Source organism: Mobula hypostoma, chromosome 9 (genome assembly GCF_963921235.1).
Source record: "Mobula hypostoma chromosome 9, sMobHyp1.1, whole genome shotgun sequence".
Lineage (NCBI taxonomy): Eukaryota > Metazoa > Chordata > Chondrichthyes > Myliobatiformes > Myliobatidae > Mobula > Mobula hypostoma.
Window position 1 is genome coordinate 19,741,036 of NC_086105.1, and position 22,023 is coordinate 19,763,058.

Here is a 22,023-nt window from a genome sequence, read left to right on the forward strand (position 1 = left end):
TTAATAGTGTTAAATTACTTTAGTACCAAGTATTAGCTTTTCCAGATATGGAATTTCATACCTTTGACATTTAATATCTTTGACTATTAACATTGGAGACATTTTTATGACAGCTTGCTTTACTTTTTCTTTCTCTTTTAAACGTCAAAGGCGGAAGTCTATGCCAAACATATCACCCTTAACTTCGAATTCAGTGTTGGTTACGTTAGTTTATTGAGCTCAGTAGCATGGAAAAATAATTGTCTTGTGTTTGACATTCCATGGACTCAAATTTGCCACCCACCTGCAATGGTGTTGGTCAAAATGCAAGTTGTCAGATTAGTGCTGCTTTTCCGATATAAAACATTATGGAAAAGATGTTTCTTGATTTATGTGTCTTAAATTATTGTTTATTTTGCACGGTATTTAACTCAAAGGTCCAGTGAAAGAATAATTTCTAGATCTGAGAGTTAATACTATTCATGGTAAACATGAACACTGTTGAAGCTTAAACTATAAAAAGCATGAGTGCAATTCACAAACAATACCTCCTGTGCAAAACACATAGTAAAATAAGACAGAAGGACTGCAAAGCAATATTTGATGTCACTAGAGCTACCTAAATACAAATGTATATTTTTGCCACAAACAAGTGATCCACTGGTGTAAAGTAGCCTCAGAATCTAATTACTGATAACTTTAGCACTCAGTGTCTTATATTTTAATGTTAAATAACCAATCATTTCCAGAAACTTTGTTATGATGTAATATTTAATTGTTCACTCCTCTGTTAAGATCCATCAAGTCTCCAGTGAAACTTTGGAGGAAATTAAAGCTTCAAATGAGCTTTCATCTAGATATGAACTGGAACAGAGAAACACCGAGACCTAGAATGGGAGCTGAATAAGTTCAGAACTTCACAACAAGGGACTCTGAAACTTAAAGGACCTGCAGAGAAGGAAATTGAAAAAAACAAAGAGTTGCATTCACTACAATCTAAACCATGTAAATCCACTGCAGCACAGCTTAATGGGTAAGAATTTTGAAAGATTGTTTTCCCTAGACCTCAATGGTTCATAGCATACACCAACAGAATCAACAAACTCATTCGTAAGGCCAGTGATGTTGTGGGGTTGGAACTGGACTCTCTCACGGTGGTGTCTGAAAAGAGGATGCTGTCTAAGTTGCATGCCATCTTGGTCAATGTCTCCCATCCACTACAGAATGTACTGGTTGGGCACAGGACTACATTCAGCCAGAGACTCATTCCACCGAGATGCAGCACAGAGCATCATAGGAAGTCATTCCTGCCTATGGCCATCAAACTTTACAACTCCTCCCTTGGAGGGTCAGACGCCTTGAGCCAATAGGCTGGTCCTGGACTTATTTCATAATTCACTAGCATAATATACATATTACTATTTAACTATTTATGGTTCTATTACTATTTATTATTTATGGTGCAGCTGTAACGAAAACCAATTTCCCCCGGGATCAATAAAGTATGACAATGACTAAAGATGAACCCACACTCAGGTTGGAGGAACAACACCTTATATTCCGTCTGGGTAGCCTCCAACCTGATGGCATGAACATTGACTTCTCAAGTTTCCCTAATGCCCCACCTCCCCCTCATACCCCATCCATTATTTATTTATTTTTCACTTTCACTCTCTCTCCCTCCTTTTTCTTCCTCTGTCCCTCTCACTATATCCCTTGCCCATCCTCTGGGCTTTCCCCCCCTCCCCCTTTTCTTTCTCCCTAGGCCTCTCATATCCCTTTTGCCAATCACCTGTCCAGTTCTTGGCTCCATCCCTCCCCTCCTGTCTTCTCCTATCATTTCAGACCTCCCCCTCCCCCTTTCAGATCTCTTACTAGCTCTTCTTTCAGTTAGTCCTGACGAAGGGTCTTGGCCCGAAACGTCGACTGTACCTCTTCCTAGAGATGCTGCCTGCCCTGCTGCATTCACCAGCAACTTTTATGTGTGTTGCTTGAATTAATTGGATAACTTTGATCATGATTATTAACAGCAGCTGCTGAACAAAAAGCCTATGAAAGCTAAGCATTTATCAGCAAGATGATAAAAAGAAATGAAGTCAGAAAGAGGGGAAGTAGGCATTCTTTGATTTAAAAAAATATATATCCTGAGATGCTCTGCAGCAGTGTTTATGCAATTAACATATTCTGTAATTGCAAACTAGTAGAATAGACCTTCCTATGTTTCTTTTATTTGTGACTATAAATGAATTCTAGAACTTTAATGTTTACTGAAAGTGATTTCAGACTAAAAGCTGCCAGGTCATGAGTGAATTTTTACATTTTGGACTCTAAAGTCTTAAAAAGTAGGTTGGATGACCTAGTTCAGCTGTATCTTCAATATTCCCTGCAGTGTTTAAGGAAGATCAGAATTAAAGTTTGAAACTCATTCGTATCCAACACGGAAAGAAAAACTAGTGCAGGCTGTTCTAAATGTCAACAAATTTTCTTATTTAACTTTAATTAAGTGCCTCAGCATAGCAATGATGAGGTATACTCACCATCCATGCATGCTCATTATTTCCGTGATTATTACAAATACAGCGGCTTCTGGTCAATTGGGACACATTGGGACAAGTACATTTTGGCCTCATTAAGTGGCTGTCCCAATTATCTAAAGATACATGGAAATAGTTAAAAAGGTATAAAAGAAGACAAACTACCACTTAACTGAGTAATAATTTAAACTTTATACTTTATTGTCGCCAAACAATTGATACTAGAACGTACAATCATCACAGCGATATTTGATTCTGCGCTTCCCGCTCCCTGGATTACAAATTTTAAATATTAAAAATAGTAAATATTAAAATTTTTAATTATAAATCATAACTAGAAAATAGAAAAATGGAAAGTAAGGTAGTGCAAAAAAACCGAGAGGCAGGTCTGGATATGTATTGAAATGAAATACAGAACAAACTACAACACTACCAATACTACTAGAGTACTACAAAACTGTATTAGTTTCTAATAGTTATCGACGGAGGAATTCATTCAGTGTACACTGCCATGTTCTTTGGATTGACTGAACTAAATCAAAAACACCCAGTCTAGAAATGGACTACCTTCATAAAATACTTTTGGTGATTGCATCTTCCAAATCTTCATTTTTATTGTAACTTTCAAGATGAATGTTGATACCTTCAAATTCTTTGTAATTAATTTAATATTGATTAAAATCTCTGAATTTTCTAACTTGAAGTAGTGAAATCGTTTCATTTTCATTCCTGGCCGATCCTAGCATCTCTAAACTGGAATACATGAAACTGCAGTGAGCAAAACAGTTCTGAATTGTCCTACTACATATTTCTGTGACAAAAATCACTGCTTTTTAATACAAACGCACAACAGTTCACTCTTAAGCACAGTGTAGTGTCTTAACGGCCATGCGGGTGCACCTGGATGACGCAAATTAGAAACAGTTTGGCAGCAATTTCTGGTACCAATTAAGTAGTGTCCCAAATAAACGAAGGGAATCCTGCTAATTTCTTGACTTGTTTTTGTTCTTTAAGAATTGTCCAAAATAAGTGGCTGCCCCAATTAGCCGGAATCTACTGTACTGACTTCTATCTAGCTGTCAAAATGAGAGATTTTATATTTATTAATGAACAGCTTATGTCAAAGCCAACGTACACATGGAGCCTTTGAGTTAAGTAGCTTATTAGAAATGTATATATTAGTCACTGTTTCCTTTATTTTCTTTCTGCAGATCAAATGAAAGTTTGGCAGAAGCCACAGGTGAGCTGGTTAAAGAACGTTTTCATTCAAAATCGTTGATTAGTGATAGCAATGAAAATAAAAGTTTAACCACAACATGCACTCAGAATGGGAGCCATCTGCAAAGTAGATTGGGTAATGGCAGTGACTTGGAAATTTCCCACAAAGATAGAGGAAGTAACTTAAATCCAGGAGTGGATGAACTGCCTCCTTACAGAAAAGTAGAGTCACATCCCTCTAAGGTCAGTAGTTACCAAAATATACTTTATATGTTCAAATGTTGTTTCCTTCCTGAACACACTATCCTGATATAATTCAAATTTTATACACTAGTTCTACATTTGTCACTAATGGGAACATTTATACCTATAACTTGGTAAGATTTTTTCCCTGCAGTGTTAGATACCCTATTTCTTTCTATGACACAAAGTTATTCCAAGGCACAGATTTTCGCACTAATGGTCAGAACTAGAGCCTACTGCTCAATAATCAATCACATTAAACAAATTCCAAGAAAAGATATAAAATTTCTGTAATATTTTGGTTAGCTGCATGAGTGGTGCCAAAACAATAATCTCTTGCTCAATGTTAGTAAGCTTAATTGGTCAGGGCATGAAGGGATATAGGGAGAAGGCAGGAGATCGGGGCTGAGAGGAAAATTGGATCAGCCATGATAAAATGGTGGAGCAGACTCAATGGGCCTAATTCTGCTCCTATATCTTATGGTCTTGATCATGGAGCTAATTATGGACTTCAGGAAGAGGAAACTGGAGGTCCTTGAGCAAGTCCTCATCGGGGGATCAGAGGTGGAGATAGTCATCAACTTTGAATTCCTCTATGTTATCATTTCAAAGTATCTGTCCTGGGCCCAGCACATAACTGCAATTACGAAAAAGCACAGTAGCACCCCTACTTCCTTAGAAGTTTGCAAAGATTCAGTATGACATGGAAAACGTTGACAAACTTCCATAGATGTGTAATGGAGAGTATATTGACAGGCTGCATCACAGCCTGGTATGGAAATACTAATACCCTTGAATGGAAAATCCATAAAAATTACTGGATATAGCCCTGTCCAACATAGGTAAAGCTCTCCCATTGAGCACATTCTACACAGAGCGCTATTGCAGGAAAGTATCATTCATCATCGGGGGTCCCTACCACCCAGGTCATGCTCTCTTCTCACTGTTGCCATCAGGAAGAAGGTAAGTGAGCCTCAGGAGTCACACCACCAGGTTCAGCAACAGTTATTACCCCTCAACCACTGGAACAACTTCACTCAACCTCAAAATCACTAAACTATTCCCACAACCTAAGGAATAACTCTCAGGGACTCTTAGTGTCATGTTTTTGGTATTTATTGCTTATTTATTTATTTCCTATGTAACACCCTGGGAAAGGTTTATTATTTATTTTTTTCTTTTTTTGTACTTGCAGTTTGTTGTCTTTTGCAACTTGATTGCTTGTCCATCCTTTGAAATTGAAAGAAACAAAGAGTTGCATTCACAGCAATCTGACCCATGTGAATCCATTGCAGCACAGCTTCATGGGTAAGATTTTTGAAAGATTGTTTTCCCGAGACCTCAATGGTTCAAATAGGTAAATATTCAATATATGATGTTGAACTATCTTGAGCAAATTATTCAGGGATTGAAAACATGGATTATATGTTTTTTTGTTTTTAAACAGAAATCCAAGTAAAACTACGGTTTGTATAGCTAACTGGATAATGAAATCCCCCTCTGTGTTAATATGCACAATGCCCTATTATCTAGTATTCCAGTCTTTGCTAAATATCAAAAATATACTTGAGTAGCCATGGTTACTAGTTGCTTATTGTGGTTTGATATACTCCTTCTGGTTTGATCACATAACATCCACAAATGGTATTGAATTAATTGGATAACTTTGATCATGATTATTAGCAGATGCTGCTATACAAAAGGGTTATGAAAATTAACAAGATGATAAAAGGAAACAAAGGTTTCAAATGTATATTTAATATCAGAGAAATGTATACAATATACATCCTGAAATGCTTTTTCTTCACAACCATCCATGAAAACAGAGGAGTGCCCCCAAAGAATGAATGACAGTTAAATGTTAGAACCCCAAAGTCCTCCCCCCCCAGCTCCCCTCCCTCCTGCGTGTAAGCAGCAGCAAAGCAACGATCCCATGTCCCCTGACCAGCACCCCCAAAGAATGAATGACAGTTAAATGTTAGAACCCCAAAGTCCTCCCCCCCCAGCTCCCCTCCCTCCCGCGTGTAAGCAGCAGCAAAGCAACGATCCCCCATCCCCCGACCAGCAGAAAAAAAGCATTGGCACCCACCACCGAGCACTTAAACCTGCAGCAAAGCAACAGCAAAGACACAGACTTGCAATACCCCAAAGACTGCTCGTTCACCCTCAAAGAGGGGAAGCAGGCATTCTTTGATTTTAAAAAAGTACCCTGAGATGTTCTGCAGCAGTGTTTATGCAATTAACATATTCTGTAATTGCGAACTGTAGTAGAAACATAGAAAATAGGTGCAGGAGTAGGCCATTCGGCCCTTCGAGCCTGCACCGCCATTTATTATGACCATGGCTGATCATCCAACTCAGAACCTTGCACCAGCCTTCCCTCCAGACCCCCTGATCCCCCTAGCCACAAGGGCCATATCTAACTCCCTCTTAAATATAGCCAATGAACTGGCCTCAACTGTTTCCTGTGGCAGAGAATTCCACAGATTCACCACTCTCTGTGTGAAGTTTTTCCTAATCTCAGTCCTAAAAGGCTTCCCCTTTATCCTCAAACTGTGACCCCTTGTTCTGGACTTCCCCAACATCGGGAACAATCTTCCTGCATCTAGCCTGTCCAATCCCTTTAGGATTTTATACGTTTCAATCAGATCCCCCCTCAATCTTCTAAATTCCAACGAGTACAAGCCCAGTTCATCCAGTCTTTCTTCATATGAAAGTCCTGCCATCCCAGGAATCAATCTGGTGAACCTTCTTTGTACTCCCTCTATGGCAAGGATGTCTTTCCTCAGATTAGGGGACCAAAACTGCACACAATACTCCAGGTGTGGTCTCACCAAGGCCTTGTACAACTGCAGTAGTACCTCCCTGCTCCTGTACTCGAATTCTCTCGCTATAAATGCCAGCATACCATTCTCATTTTTCACCGCCTGCTGTACCTGCATGCCCACTTTCAATGACTGGTGTATAATGATACCCAGGTCTCGTTGCACCTCCCCTTTTCCTAATCGGCCACCATTCAGATAATAATCTGTTTTCCTATTTTTGCCACCAAAGTGGATAACTTCACATTTATCCACATTAAATTGCATCTGCCATGAATTTGCCCACTCACCCAACCTATCCAAGTCACTCTGCATCCTCCTCACAGCTAACACTGCCACCCAGCTTCGTGTCATCCGCAAACTTGGAGATGCTGCATTTAATTCCCTCATCCAAGTCATTAATATATATTGTAAACAACTGGGGTCCCAGCACTGAGCCTTGCGGTACCCCACTGGTCACCGCCTGCCATTCTGAAAAGGTCCCGTTTATTCCCACTCTTTGCTTCCTGTCTGCTAACCAATTCTCCATCCACATCAATACCTTACCCCCAATACCATGTGCTTTAAGTTTGCACACTAATCTCCTGTGTGGGACCTTGTCAAAAGCCTTTTGAAAATCCAAATATACCACATCCACTGGTTCTCCCCTATCCACTCTACTGGTTACATCCTCAAAAAATTCTATGAGATTCGTCAGACATGATTTTCCTTTCACAAGTCCATGCTGACTTTGTCCGATGATTTCACCGCTTTCCAAATGTGCTGTTATCACATCTTTGATAACTGACTCCAGCAGTTTCCCCACCACCGACGTTAGGCTAACTGGTCTATAATTCCCCGGTTTCTCTCTCACTCCTTTTTTAAAAAGTGGGGTTACATTAGCCACCCTCCAATCCTCAGCAACTAGTCCAGAATCTAACGAGTTTTGAAAAATTATCACTAATGATGCATCCACTATTTCTTGGGCTACTTCCTTAGGCACTCTAGGATGCAGACCATCTGGCCCTGGGGATTTATCTGCCTTCAATCCCTTCAATTTACCTAACACCACTTCCCTCCTAACAATTATTTCGCTCAGTTCCTCCATCTCACTGGACCCTCTGTCCCCTACTATTTCTGGAAGATTAATTATGTCCTCCTTAGTGAAGACAGAACCAAAGTAATTATTCAATTGGTCTGCCATGTCCTTGCTCCCCATAATCAATTCACCTTTTTCTGTCTGTAGGAGACCTACATTTGTGTTTACCAGTCTTTTCCTTTTTACATATCTATAAAAGCTTTTACAGTCTGTTTTTATGTTCCCTGCCAGTTTTCTCCCATAATCTTTTTTCCCCTTCCTAATTAAGCCCTTTGTCCTCCTCTGCTGAACTCCGAATTTCTCCCAGTCCTCAGGTGAGCCACTTTCTCTGGCTAATTTGTATGCTTCTTCTTTGGAATTGATACTATCCTTAATTTCTCTTGTCAGCCACGGGTGCACTACCTTCCTTGATTTATTATTTTGCCAAACTGGGATGAACAATTGTTGTAGTTCATCCATGCAATCTTTAAATGCTTGCCATTGCATATCCACCGTCAATCCTTTAAGTGTCATTTGCCAGTCTATCTTAGCTAATTCACGTCTCATACCTTCAAAGTTACCCCTCTTTAAGTTCAGAACCTTTGTTTCTGAATTCACTATGTCACTCTCCATCTTAATGAAAAATTCCACCATATTATGGTGACTCTTACCCAAGGGGCCTCTCACAACAAGATTGCTAATTAACCCTTCCTCATTGCTCAAAACCCAGTCCAGAATAGCCTGCTCTCTAGTTGGTTCCTCGACATGTGTGGTTCAAAAAACCATCCCGCATACATTCCAAGAAATCCTCTTCCTCAGCACCTTTACCAATTTAGTTCACCCAATCTACATGTAGATTGAAGTCACCCATTATAACTGCTGTTCCTTTATTGCACACATTTCTAATTTCCTGTTTAATACCATCTCCAACCTCACTACTACTGTTAGGTGCCCTGTACACAACTCCCACCAGCGTCTTCTGCCCCTCAGTGTTACGCAGCTCTACCCATATCGTTTCCACATCTTCCCGGTAGTAGAATAGACCTTCCTATATTTCTTTTATTTGTGAATATAAATGAATTCTAGAACTTTAATTGTTAACTGAAAGTGATTTCAGCTGAAAAGCTGCAAGGTCACAAGTGAAATTTTACACTTTGGGTTCTACACTCTCAACGCTAGGTTTGTGTAGTAGGTTGCGTTGGTCAATTGTTTATTGTTAATAATTTTATTGTAAATAAGTCTTAATTCTTGACTAAGGTTTGAGAGTCAACAAATGATTTATTGTAAACATCTTTCATTTGAATATGGACTGAGTCAATGAATGCTTTTTATTATGTAAATAACTTTATTTTGTAATATTTCTGAATAAAGTATTTTTGGGAAAAAAAAGACCCAAACCAATTTGAATATCCAGGAAATGTAGTAATAAGGGTATAAGCATACCAAAATAACTTAAGCCTAATTTACTATCATAAAACAGAAAGCACAAATAAACCTCTAAATACTAGGTAGTAAGTTTCAAAGATTTCATGGCTTACAATTCTCAGCTGCCATTTGATTGTCGCCGTTGTTGGGGGAGCTCCAAACTCTGACTGGTCAAATCACCTTGTGTCCATCCTACACGATCCTCGGTCTAGGGGGAAGGCCCAAGAACTGAGCGATAGGTGCCTCAATAATGGCTGATTTATACTTCTGAATAGGCTCTACGCCGTAACCCACGTCGTTGTAAGCATTTATGTTTGTGCGTTGGTGTGTCTGCGTCGCTCTGCAACTCACCGCCAAAACGCTAGTTGGCGGTGGGGTTTCTATGCCACAGCGTTGAGTTTCTTTGTGTATTTCAACCAATGGCAAATGAAACTGAGCGCATCACGTTGGACTTGGAGCTAATAAATGTTGAACAAGTGTTACTTTTATTGAAATTACTGCAAGGCAGAAAAGAGAGAAGATGTCGGAGGAGATGGTGTGTACAACCATTGAATGGATTGAGGCAGGAGGGTGAATTTTCTGTGCTTGTCCGGCCACTGAGAGATATGGACGAGGAAATGCGTTTCAAATATTTTTGGATGTCGGCAGGCAGATATGACAACTTGTCAAGAAGAAGCAATCGGAAATGCGTAGAAGGAAATGCAATGCTACCAAGCGGACCAATCACAGTTGTTGCGGTCTGTGTCGCCGCAACACGTAGTTACATTTTTGGGGAGGTGCGTGTCAGGCTACGTCGTAGGGTACGCGGCTGCGCCGTACCTATGGTGTAGATTCGATGCAGAAGTATAAATTGGCCTTAAATAGAAACATAGAAAATAGGTGCAGGAGTAGGCCATTCGGCCCTTCGAGCCTGCACCGCCATTTATTATGACCATGGCTGATCATCCAACTCAGAACCTTGCACCAGCCTTCCCTCCAGACCCCCTGATCCCCCTAGCCACAAAGGCCATATCTAACTCCCTCTTAAATATAGCCAATGAACTGGCCTCAACTGTTTCCTGTGGCAGAGAATTCCACAGATTCACCACTCTCTGTGTGGAGAAGTTTTTCCTAATCTCAGTCCTAAAAGGCTTCCCCTTTATCCTCAAACCGTGACCCCTCGTTCTGGACTTCCCCAACATCGGGAACAATCTTCCTGCATCTAGCCTGTCCAGTCCCTTTAGGATTTTATACGATTCAATCAGATCCCCCCTCAATCTTCTAAATTCCAACGAGTACAAGCCCAGTTCATCCAGTCTTTCTGCATATGAAAGTCCTGCCATCCCAGGAATCAATCTGGTGAACCTTCTTTGTACTCCCTCTATGGCAAGGATGTCTTTCCTCAGATTAGGGGACCAAAACTGCACACAATACTCCAGGTGTGGTCTCACCAAGGCCTTGTACAACTGCAGTAATACCTCCCTGCTCCTGTATTCGAATCCTCTTGCTATAAATGCCAGCATACCATTCGCATTTTTCACCGCCTGCTGTACCTGCATGCCCACTTTCAATGACTGGTGTATAATGACACCCAGGTCTCGTTGCACCTCTCCTTTTCCTAATCGGCCACCATTCAGATAATAATCTGTTTTCCTATTTTTGCCACCAAAGTGGATAACTTCACATTTATCCACATTAAATTGCATCTGCCATGAATTTGCCCACTCACCCAACCTATCCAAGTCACCCTGCATCCTCTTAGCATCCTCCTCACAGCTAACACTGCTGCCCAGCTTCGTGTTTTCCGCAAACTTGGAGATGCTGTATTTAATTCCCTCATCCAAGTCATTAATATATATTGTAAACAACTGGGGTCCCAGCACTGAGCCTTGCGGTACCCCACTAGTCACTGCCTGCCATTCTGAAAAGGTCCCGTTTATTCCCACTCTTTGCTTCCTGTCTGTTAACCAATTCTCTATCCACATCAATACCTTACCCCCAATACAGTGTGCTTTAAGTTTGCACACTAATCTCCTGTATGGGACCTTGTCAAAAGCCTTTTGAAAATCCAAATATACCACATCCACTGGTTCTCCCCTATCCACTCTACTAGTTACATCCTCAAAAAATTCTATGAGATTCGTCAGACATGATTTTCCTTTCACAAATCCGTGCTGACTTTGTCCGATGATTTCACCGCTTTCCAAATGTGCTGTTATCACATCCTTGATAACTGACTCCAGCAGTTTCCCCACCACTGACGTTAGGCTAACCGGTCTATAATTCCGCGGTTTCTCTCTCCCTCCTTTTTTAAAAAGTGGGGTTACATTAGCCACCCTCCAATCCTCAGCAACTAGTCCAGAATCTAACAAGTTTTGAAAAATTATCACTAATGCATCCACTATTTCTTGGGCTACTTCCTTAAATAGGGATTTAATCTGAAGCATTGAGAGACACGCAGAGACAGATTAATTCTTTGGTCCTTTGTTCTGATGCTACCAAGTGCCTGAAACCAAGAACAAATCCTGAGCCTATTAATAAAAACTTAACAAATCTGAGGTGTAAGAATATAACTGCTATTAACAAACATTTAACTAATCTACGGTTATAAACGTGTACAGGCACCTTGCATGCTGCGAGTTTACAAAGAGCCGAAGTGTTTTTGGAATTGTTCTTGTAATATTTTTACAAAATTTAATACAGCACAGCACATTTGGATGACCTAGTTCAACTGTGTCTCCAATATTCCCTACAGTGTTTAAGGAAGATAAAATTAAAGTTTGAAATTCATTCCAAACTAACACAAGAAAAACTAGTGCAGTCTGTTCCAAGTAGTAACAAGTTCCCTTGTTGAACTTTACAGCACAGAAATGAGGAAGTCTACTGACCGTCCATACATGTTCATTATTTCCATAATGATTACAAATACAGTGGATTCTGGTTAATTGGGACACATTTTGGCCTAATTAAGTGGCTGCCCCAATTATCCAAAGATGCATGGAAATTGTTAAAAAGTTATTTGAAAAAAGACAAACTATCATTTAAATGAGTAACAATTTATGGATTTAAATAAAATACAAAATAGATTAGAACACTACCAATACTATAAAACTGTGTATTAGTTCCTTTTAGTTATCGGTGGCGGAATGCATCCAGTGTATGCTGCCATGTTCTTTTGATTGTAAATGAACAAAAATCAGCAAAGACACCTAGTGCAGATAATGGACTGCCTACATGTAATGCTTTCGGAGATTGCATCTTCCAGACCTCCATTTCTATTGTAACGTTCAAGATGAATGTTCAAATTCCTCGTGGTTCCTAACTTGTTGAAGTCGTGACATTGTTTCATTTTCACTCCTGGCCATTTCTGGCATCCCAAGCCAGAAAGCATGAAACTGCAGTAAGTAAAGCAATTCTGAATTGCCTTATTCCAGGCAACAAAAATCACTACTTTTTGAACACAAACACTCAACTGTTCACTCTAAGCAAGGTGTAGTAGTATTTAACAACCACTTAAGTGCATGTGAGTGGAGCTACTTAGAAATTGTTTGGCAACAATCTCCTGTCCCAATTAAGTGGAAGTGTCCAAAATAAACAAAGGGAATCCTGGCTAATTTCTCAATTCTTTAAGAATTATCCAAAATAAGTGGCTGCCCCATTAAATCAGAATCCACTGTACTGACTTTCAGCTATTAATATGAGACAAATTCAGAGATTTTAAACAATATTAAATCAATTATTGTACATTTTTGTCAAAGCCAACTTACACATGGAGCCTTTGAGTTAAGTAGTTTATTAGAAGTTTATAGACTAATCACTGTTGTTTTTATTTTCTTTCTGCAGATCCAATGAAAGGTTAGCAGAAGGCACAACTGAGCTGCTTAAAGAACACTTGTTCGAAATCATTGATTGATAATAGCTTTAGAATTGAAAGTTTAACCACATGGGCTCAGAATGGGAGCCATCTGCAAAGTAGATTGGGTAATGGCAGTGGCTTGAGAATTTCCCATAGAGATATAGGAAGTAACTTAAATCGAGAAGAGGATGAACTGCTTCCCAGCAGAAAAGTAGAGTCATACCTTTCTGAGGTCAGTCGTTACCAAAATATACTTTATATGATTCAATTTTTATTGCAATAGATTCTACATTTGTCACTAATGGTAACATTTATACCAGTAACTTGGTAAGAACTTTTCTCTGCAGTGTTAGATACCCTATTTTTTTCTGTAATTCAAAACAACAATAAACGATCTATTTACACGGCACAGACTTTCACATTAAGAGTCAGAAGTAAAACCTGCTGCTGAATAGCCAATCACATTCAACGAATTCCAAGAAAAGAAATAAAATTTGTATAATATTTTAGTTAACTGAGTGTTGAGTGGTGTCACAACTGCAATCTCTCACTCAATCTCAGCAAGACCAAGGAGCTGATTATCGACTTCAGGAAGAGGAAGATGAGGACCATGAGCCAGCCCAGTAATATGTGTCCAAACACTGAACCATGCTGTACACCGCCAGTCTCTCAAGAGAGTAACTTATTTATTCTTGTTCTTTGTTTTCTGCCTGCCATTCCATATCCACTACAGTACATTCAACAAAATTCCATGTTTTAATTTTATGTATTAATCCCTTATTAGTACTTTACACCTTCAAAGAGCTTTCAGTACACACAACTACCAGCATACTCAAAAATCTCCTTTTCATAAATTTACCCTTTGTCTAGTGCTGTTATTGCTTTCAAATACTCTTGTAGACACCCATGATAGTCATTGTTGATCCTACCGTCAGACCCATAAAGTAATGTTTCTCAATCAATCAATCAAACTCTCACCTTTAACTATCGGTCTTTTTGACAATGCATAGTGTGTCGAGAAATTAGCATGGACAATGGACCGTGCTTGACATTAGTGCTCATTGTAGCAATGTGTTGCTACTATAAATTGCCTTTAACTCCTCCGATGCAAATATTGTTAACAACATTATAAATGTGATTAGAATTGTTGAAATCTTCTGATATGATTAAGCATTAGGCAGTACCACATCCATCACTGCATTTTAGTTGTACGTTTTTTTACATCTGATACAGACAGGCTACGTCCCTGCTAGACTACACGTTACAGTTGCAGATAACACTAAGCCCTGTCATCATTATCATCGTCAATCGAAAACGCATTAACCTGTATTATCAACGTCTTTCTGAAGAAGCATTCAATATAATTACATTTTGTATTTCAATACAGAATCCACTGTCCTTTAGCAAATAGAACTGATTTGGGCTTAGTTTACAGCTGTTTCACGAGCTCTCCAGACAAGAGGATTCGGGTACCAAAGGGGTAGTATTCACTGAGAAAATTAAATTTGTTTATCGTCCCAAGCATCTCCTCTTTCATAGTGAATTACCAATAGCAACTCCGGAAGCAAGAAAATGGCATTGTAAAAGAGAGGAGAATAAATTTAATGGAAAGGAAGTATTGGACCAAATCTTGAAAGTGCAAACTTCAGAATGCTTTTCAAACGTTCTTCAGACTAAACTGCCCACTTCATTACATTCTTCCCATGTGATGTGCTGAATAGTAGGACACTATCTCTCATAGAAACTGAAGGAACATTGTACTTCCTTGATTTAATGTTATAATAAAAATAGGTAAAAACTCAGTCCCACATAATTTTGCAGCCCATGACAAAGTGCTTGATCACATTCACAATGTGAATTAGCTCAAGACTTGATATTGGTGCATTTTTATTTTTTTCTCTGTCAAATCTCAATCCATTCTGTTGCATATCTTTTACAAATAATTTTCATTATTTTTGTTTTGTAGTTTTGTGAAATCTCCGCCAAGTTTGAAGGTGAGCAACCACAGCTGTGCCAGAAAGGAAAAAAAGATCATCAGGAAGAAACTTAAAAATAACTTAACACATCTTAAGAAAGAAACATTACTGATTTTACTTCATTCCTTATAAACCCACAAGAATATTTCCACTTTTCGTTTTTTGTCTAATTCATTATTTTCAGTTTCCAAAAAGCAAAATAAATTGCATTCATCTATTTATTATTTCAGATGCGGGATGAATTGAGGAAAGGTATTAACAGAGAACTTGCTCAAGGTAATAAAAAGGAATGTAGAACATATGATATTTAATTACTGGACTAATTTTAAACACAACCTGCTGGTAATTCTAAGCTCTTAATATTGAATTAAAGTATTTGAATTAGTAGGTGTAACTATGGAAATTCTAGTTTCAGAAAAATGTTTTTGTTGCATAATTTATATCAATTATAAATTTCTGTAATTACTGTATAAAAGCAGCCTTTTAGCTCCATACTCCCTTTCTGCTCTCTCCCCATTTTTCCTTTACCATCAGGTAACCTGTTTATAAATTGTGTTTGGAAATAACCTTCATTGATTTGCCTTTCTTAATGCCTGTTTCTCCTTCTCTGATTGAACATGGAATTTCACAAACCAAACTGCGTATTTTCAAAAATACCAGACGAATAACCAAAATACTTTGTGTTCATGAAAGTGTGCTGGGGCTATGGGCAGGATCAAAACTTTTAATTTTAAGGGTCAAGGTACAGAAACAATGTTTTAGAATTTTTAAAGAATGGATGTAACAGAGCATGTAGAACAACGTGTGCTAAAATGGAAAGGCGAGGCAACATGAAATGCATTCATACCACTTAATCAAAAGTTGCTTTGAGAATATAGGTGGCATATTTAGAAAGCAGTTTCAGTTAAACTAATGTCTAAAATCTGTGTTCCAGCCTATGCCGACTTGGATGATGTGTGTTCACATATCTCACCCATGGGATCTACTAGTTCCTCCCTGACAAAATCAGACCAAATTCAGGATCCTCTAACTACAAGCATAGCACAGTACCGGAAAGTTTTAAAGGACAATCACCAGATTTGAATTGCACCATATATTTAATATTAAGATCCTGTATAAAGCAGGTCAGAATTACATATTGTATGTATTCATCCAGTAAGTTTGTTAGTAATATCAGTACATTAGTTAATTGATTAAAATATTAAATTTTATACTTCTGCAAATTTTTGCTCAGGAATATTTTTATGTAAACTACTCTACAGGACTTATTTTTATTGTTGCAGATAATGTAATGCCAATACTGACAGAACTGTTTCTTATAACTATTAACATTCATTATCTGAATAAGAAACATCTCATCAAAGTGCATTTTAATCACAAACTGTTCCAAAACGGAGTTTGTAAATAATACCTTGGTAAAATTGCCATATGCTTGGTGTTTATTCCATTGTCACACTGTATTTATTCTACACTAGTTTACCTTGTGAAATAGTGCCAAGATTTTAAGAACTTGCTTTCGTACATGGTGCAAAGGCATTGCACTGTACAAGTTTTCAAAGTAAATATGAATGTTTTGTTATATCATACAAGAATTTATCTAGTATAGGAAGTTTAATATTTTGAGAATGTATGATCACAATAATACTACAAACAAGCCAGTTATTTTTAAACCCATCTGCTTATAACTTTGTCTTTAAATGCAGCCTCTAATCAGTCAAGTAAAATAAGTATCATCAAATGGACCTAAGAATTTTAATTAACATTTTCTATACTCATGTGATGGTTTGATTATTCCATTCAAAAAACCTCATTCCATTATTTCTGAACCTCATGCAATATATTTTGGTGGAAAAAAATTGCTCACAGAATTGGCTCAGTTATCAAAATTAAACAAGTTTAATAAAATTCACCGGTTCTTATATAAATGGATCCTATTGAAAAACATTTAATTCCATGTAAGTAGCATTTCCATTTTATTGACAGTTTTTAAATTCATTGTTTTTGTTTACATCCATCCACTGAGTCCAACATAGAGGCAGCATTATTGAGATGGTGCCATCTACTGGAATACCTGCGTCTAGTAAACTGGTGCTTTCAAAATGCCACTGGCTGCAGCGGACCTATCTACCTCAGAAGTGATGACCCCCATTATAAAAGTGTTAATTTGTAAAAGTTGATCAAGCACAACCACCAGCAAGTGTGTCTCCCTTCTCTCCTTTAACCCATCCATACCAATATCACCCCTGGTATTTCCAATGTCCTGAAAATGGTGACACTGAATTGTGTAAATACCCAATACAACATCCTCCTTAACCTTTTGCAATAATGTTGAAATGAGGTTTATGTTAACAAAAAAAATCTTTACAAGTGATTAAAACTATACTTATACTTGCATTGAGTGTTCATGTTGGTGGATTCACAAAGCAAATTAAATATATACAATTGGTACAATGTGAACTGGAGACTCAGTTTATTATTCACTCTTGTCTGAATAAATAAAATATTTATAAAATTCTCTGGGTATATTTAAAGTATAGAATCTTAATTTCATGAATATTTAAATATGATGCATTTCCTTTAAAATTATAAACAAATTCATGTCTTGTTGCTGCCACATTCTCAATTTTTCCATTACAAGCTTACTTTCTACCATTGGCGAATTAAAATGCCACATTTTCCTGCATTTGTTTATTTTCCCTTGTGCTTTCAAGGGAGAACGACTGTCATTTGGTTCTGTGTGCAGTTTAGAACTTTATTTGCTTTTCCACTTTTTTCAACTAAAGTGATTGACTTCACATTTTTCCATATTATTCCTTCTCTCATTTCACACCATTAGTCCACCTGTGTGACTTGAGTCTATATACACTGTTACGTACCCCGTAACTGGGTTGCCAAACCAGCAGAAATGGATCACTCAGTTGGAGTCTGGAGTACTAGAACTAAGAAAGTTTTATTAAAGAAACAAGCAACACAGTAATCGAAAGGATAATAAATGCAACAGTTCAACAATGATAACCACACATGTGCACAGAATTAAGATAACAGCATCAATCAAGCTCTATCATTGTCTAGGGGGTAAATGACCAAATTTCAAAATGACTCAAAGTTCAGTCCAGTTCAGTTCGCAGTAATCGTTGCCATGGCGAGGGACAACGTGGGGGGAGAGAGAGATAGAATAGGAACAACTGATCATTCAGAACACTGCTTCACTCACAGACCAGCGAGATGGCTCACAGACCAGCGAGATGGTTCACAAACAGCTTTTGGGCGGGTCCTTGGTGATGTCACCTAGGGTCACCGACTGTGACCCCTCCTCCAGATGCGGTCGATCCTCTGCAGTGAACCCCGCACCCAGGCAAGGGCGGACACACACCGGGTTCCCGCTGATCGTACCTTTCCACCCTTGTCGTTGTCTGATACTTCTCACCCACTCGTGAGAGGCGCACCGCTTCCAGGGTCTCGTTACCTCGGGTGGCGTGTGTCCCTGTCTTAGCGAACCTGTCCCTTTTTATCCCCCTGCTGGGGTATCGCCTGTCCATCACTTCAAACAGTTCAGGGTTCAAAGGGGGGAGCCGCTCCAGACAGCTCTCTCTCCCACATCCCTTCATTACACATCTCCAGACGCTGCTCCATTGTTCCTTATCTCTCCTTCCCCTGAGGGCAGGTGGCAGACCAACTGCTGATGCCACTGATGCTAGCCCAGGCCAGCAAACATCTTAATTTTATGTGTATTCTCGTAACAACACTCTCTATATACTTTCAAGTCACGCATCCAACTTTTTAGTATCAGCATTCTGTTTGTGTTACAAGTGATCCTCTTGTCAAAATCATTTGCTGAGACCTTTGTGTTTCTGCATGGATACAGCATTGATTCCTGCAGCGACACATTTAGGGAATGGGAGCACAGCTACATGGTTGTGGAACATGTAAACTTCACACAGCAGGTCAGCAATGAACTTGGGTCCTTGGCACTAACTGTGACATCCCTATGCCTTCAACAGAAACCTATGTCACCCACTCCAAACTTTGTGACTTGAATTCAGCTGATTGTATTGACCCATTTTCACACAACTTACACAGCAATCCATATTTTTTTTAATACACAAACAACAGGAATTCTGCAGATGCTGGAAATTCAAGCAACATACATCAAAGTTGCTGGTGAACGCAGCAGGCCAAGCAGCATCTATAGGAAGAGGCGCAGTCGACGTTTCAGGCCGAGACCCTGCCTCTTCCTATAGATGCTGCTTGGCCTGCTGCGTTCACCAGCAACTTTGATGTATGTTGCTTTTTTTTTTATACAGTTCTGTTTTCTAACTTTATCTGCTCATATTCCTTCAGCAAAACCACATTTGCTCTGGTTTCTGCATGACTTAAGATGGTTGGTTCTCTCCCCTGCCAAGCTCTAAACAGATATGCAAGTAACATAGCTTTTGGGATTCACAATCATTCATGGCTGCAGATAAGAGTATCTGTCCCTCTTCTGTGGCACCTCAAGGTCAGAAATTATTTCCTTCCACTTCTACTCCTGTAGATTCTAAGCTAGACAATGTAATTATGGGACCCACAAACTCTACCACAAATGGAGCAGAAGATATTTAATGGGACACAAAAGTGTAAAACTTCAGAGCTGATGCACTCTTATCATTCATACCGGGCACGTATGGAAGTCCAGTTCACAGACAAGCCCTTCAACCTAAATGACAGCTTTAATTTTACCTTCCTTTCTCGGTTTCTTAAAGTACAATCAGAAATGGGCTATTCAACCCACTAAAGAGTAGTGGAGTTTATGACCTATGTGAGCATCATAGCTCTTGTTGTCCTTACCTAGTAAACCACTTTCTTGTCCTGATACCTACAGGGTTTTGGGAGATTTTCTGATTGCCAAGTAAATATAAATTGCTAAGTGAATAAGAGGATTTATCTCAAAAAAGATTTTCTCTGGACTATCAAATTTCCCACCACAAATTCAAAGTTGCAAAACAAATAGTTTCACCACCAGACTTAAGCTTACAAGGGCAAATTTGGTCCATTTTAGTCACAAATCTGCCAAAATATTACAGAGAAAATAATCATTAACAATTTACTGATTTCCTAAAGCAATTCACTGCACTGCTAGTATTAAACTGCGGCTAATTTGAAATCAATTTGACTGACAGAATTTAAATCAAAGCAGCACACATCAGGAATCATTCATAAATATCAGATATTTGAAAGAGGAAACTGAAAAATCTGATAAAGTTCAACCTACAACTTTTAACTGCTTCTCTGTTCGTGGAAGCTCTCCCATCTGCTGGGTGTTTGAGAATTTTCAAAGTTAGCAGCAAATGAACAGTGAGAGTATCTCAAAAACAGTAAAGAAACAAAAGGCTTTGTGATCTCAGGATACATGGCTTGGGAGTTGGCGTAGGAGGGAGGGTAAAAGATTCTTGGATCATTGACTCCCAGGACAGCTAGGACTGGTACAGAAAGGACAGTTTGCACCTGAACTGGAGGGGGACTAATTCTAGTGGGAAGGTTTGTTAATACTGCACGGTGGGGGTTAAACTAGAGTTTCAGGGGAATGGGAACCAGACTGCCAGAACAGTTAGTGGAGAGGTTGTGGAATGAAGACCTCAGACACAGTCAGGAATCAAAAGGTTGAGCGTGGTGCAACTAGTGTCCTGAGCTGCCTATCAATGCAACAAGCATCGTACAAAAGGCAGATATTAGTGCTGCTGAAGATGAGATAGCTGGTTTACAAACAGAGGCAATGTGAAGTGAGGAGAGGCTGTTGATGGGGCAAAACTGTAGTCAACAGGATGAGTTACAACATAAAAGGCGGACAAAATCGAAAAGGGTGAATACAGGACTGAAGATATTGTATTTGAATGCACGCGGTATACAGAACAAGGTAGATGAACTTGCAACACAGTTGCAGATTGGCAGGGATGATGTTGTAGGCATCACTGAATCATGGCTGAAAGAAAATTACAGCTGGGAGCTTAATGTCCAAGAATATACACTGTATCGAAAGGACAGGCAGGAAGGCAGAGGAGGCAGCGTTACTCTGTTGGTAAAAAGTGAAATCAAATCATTAGAAAGAGGTGACATAGGGTCGGAAGGTGTTGAATCCTTGTGGATAGAGCTAAGGAACTGCATGGGTAAAAAGATTGATGGGAATTGTATAAAGACCTCCAAAAAGTAGTAAGGATATGGTCTACAAATTACAACAGGAGGTAGAAAAGGGGGATTTCAATATGCAGGTAGATTGGGAAAATCAGGTTGGTGCTGGATTACAGGAAGAGGAATTTCTAGAGTGCCTACGAGATGACTTTTTAGAGCAGCTCGTAGTTGAGCCCACTAGAGAATCAGCTATTTGGGATTGGGTATTGTACAATGAACCAGAATCAATTAGAGAGCTTACGGTAAAAGAACCCTTAGGGGACAAGTGAATATGATCAAATTCACCCTGAAATATGAAAAGGAGAAGCTAAAGACAGATGTTTCAGTATTACAATGGAGAAAAGGGAATTACAGAGGAGTTGGCCAGAATGGATTGGAAAAGAACACTGACAGGAATGACGGCAGAGCAGAATGGCTGGAATTTCTGGAAGCAATTCGGAAGGCACGGGATATATACATCCCAAAGAAGAAAAAGTATTCTAGAGTAAAGTGACACAACTGTGGCTAACGAGAAGTCAAAGCCAAAGTGAGGGCATATAATACATCATAAATTAGTGGAAATGAGGGGATTCGGAAGCTTTTAAAAACCAATAGAAGGAAACTAAGAAGTTACTAAGGTAAAGACGGAATACTAAAGTTAGCTGGCCAATAATATTAAAGAGGATACCAGAAGATTCTTCAGATACATAAAATGTAAAAGAGAGACGAGAGTGGATATCAGACCACTGGAAAACGATGTGGAGAGGTAGTAATGGGGGACAACAAAATG

At 39.0% G+C, this 22,023-nt stretch overlaps 1 protein-coding gene and 1 long non-coding RNA gene across 5 annotated transcripts in view; one reads left to right on the forward strand and one right to left on the reverse strand.

The window, feature by feature from the left end:
• LOC134351543 (ankyrin repeat domain-containing protein 26-like) overlaps positions 1-19,293 on the forward strand; it is a 110,586-nt gene extending 91,293 nt beyond the window's left edge. For 2 of the 3 annotated variants that reach the window (XM_063057825.1, XM_063057828.1), the window contains 7 exons: positions 775-1,012; positions 3,725-3,753; positions 5,170-5,282; positions 13,101-13,345; positions 15,080-15,107; positions 15,320-15,365; positions 16,024-19,293. The gene's annotated coding sequence lies outside the window, so the exon portion shown is untranslated. Of the gene's footprint in view, positions 1-774; positions 1,013-3,724; positions 3,975-5,169; positions 5,283-13,100; positions 13,346-15,079; positions 15,108-15,319; positions 15,366-16,023 lie in introns of all 3 variants that reach the window. The other variant, XM_063057826.1, reaches the window with a different exon arrangement.
• LOC134351544 (uncharacterized) overlaps positions 1-22,023 on the reverse strand; it is a 28,234-nt gene that overhangs the window by 1,120 nt on the left and 5,091 nt on the right. For both annotated transcript variants that reach the window (XR_010019172.1, XR_010019171.1), the window contains exon 4: positions 2,517-2,629. This is a non-coding gene — a long non-coding RNA (uncharacterized LOC134351544). The remainder of the gene's footprint in view (positions 1-2,516; positions 2,630-22,023) is intronic.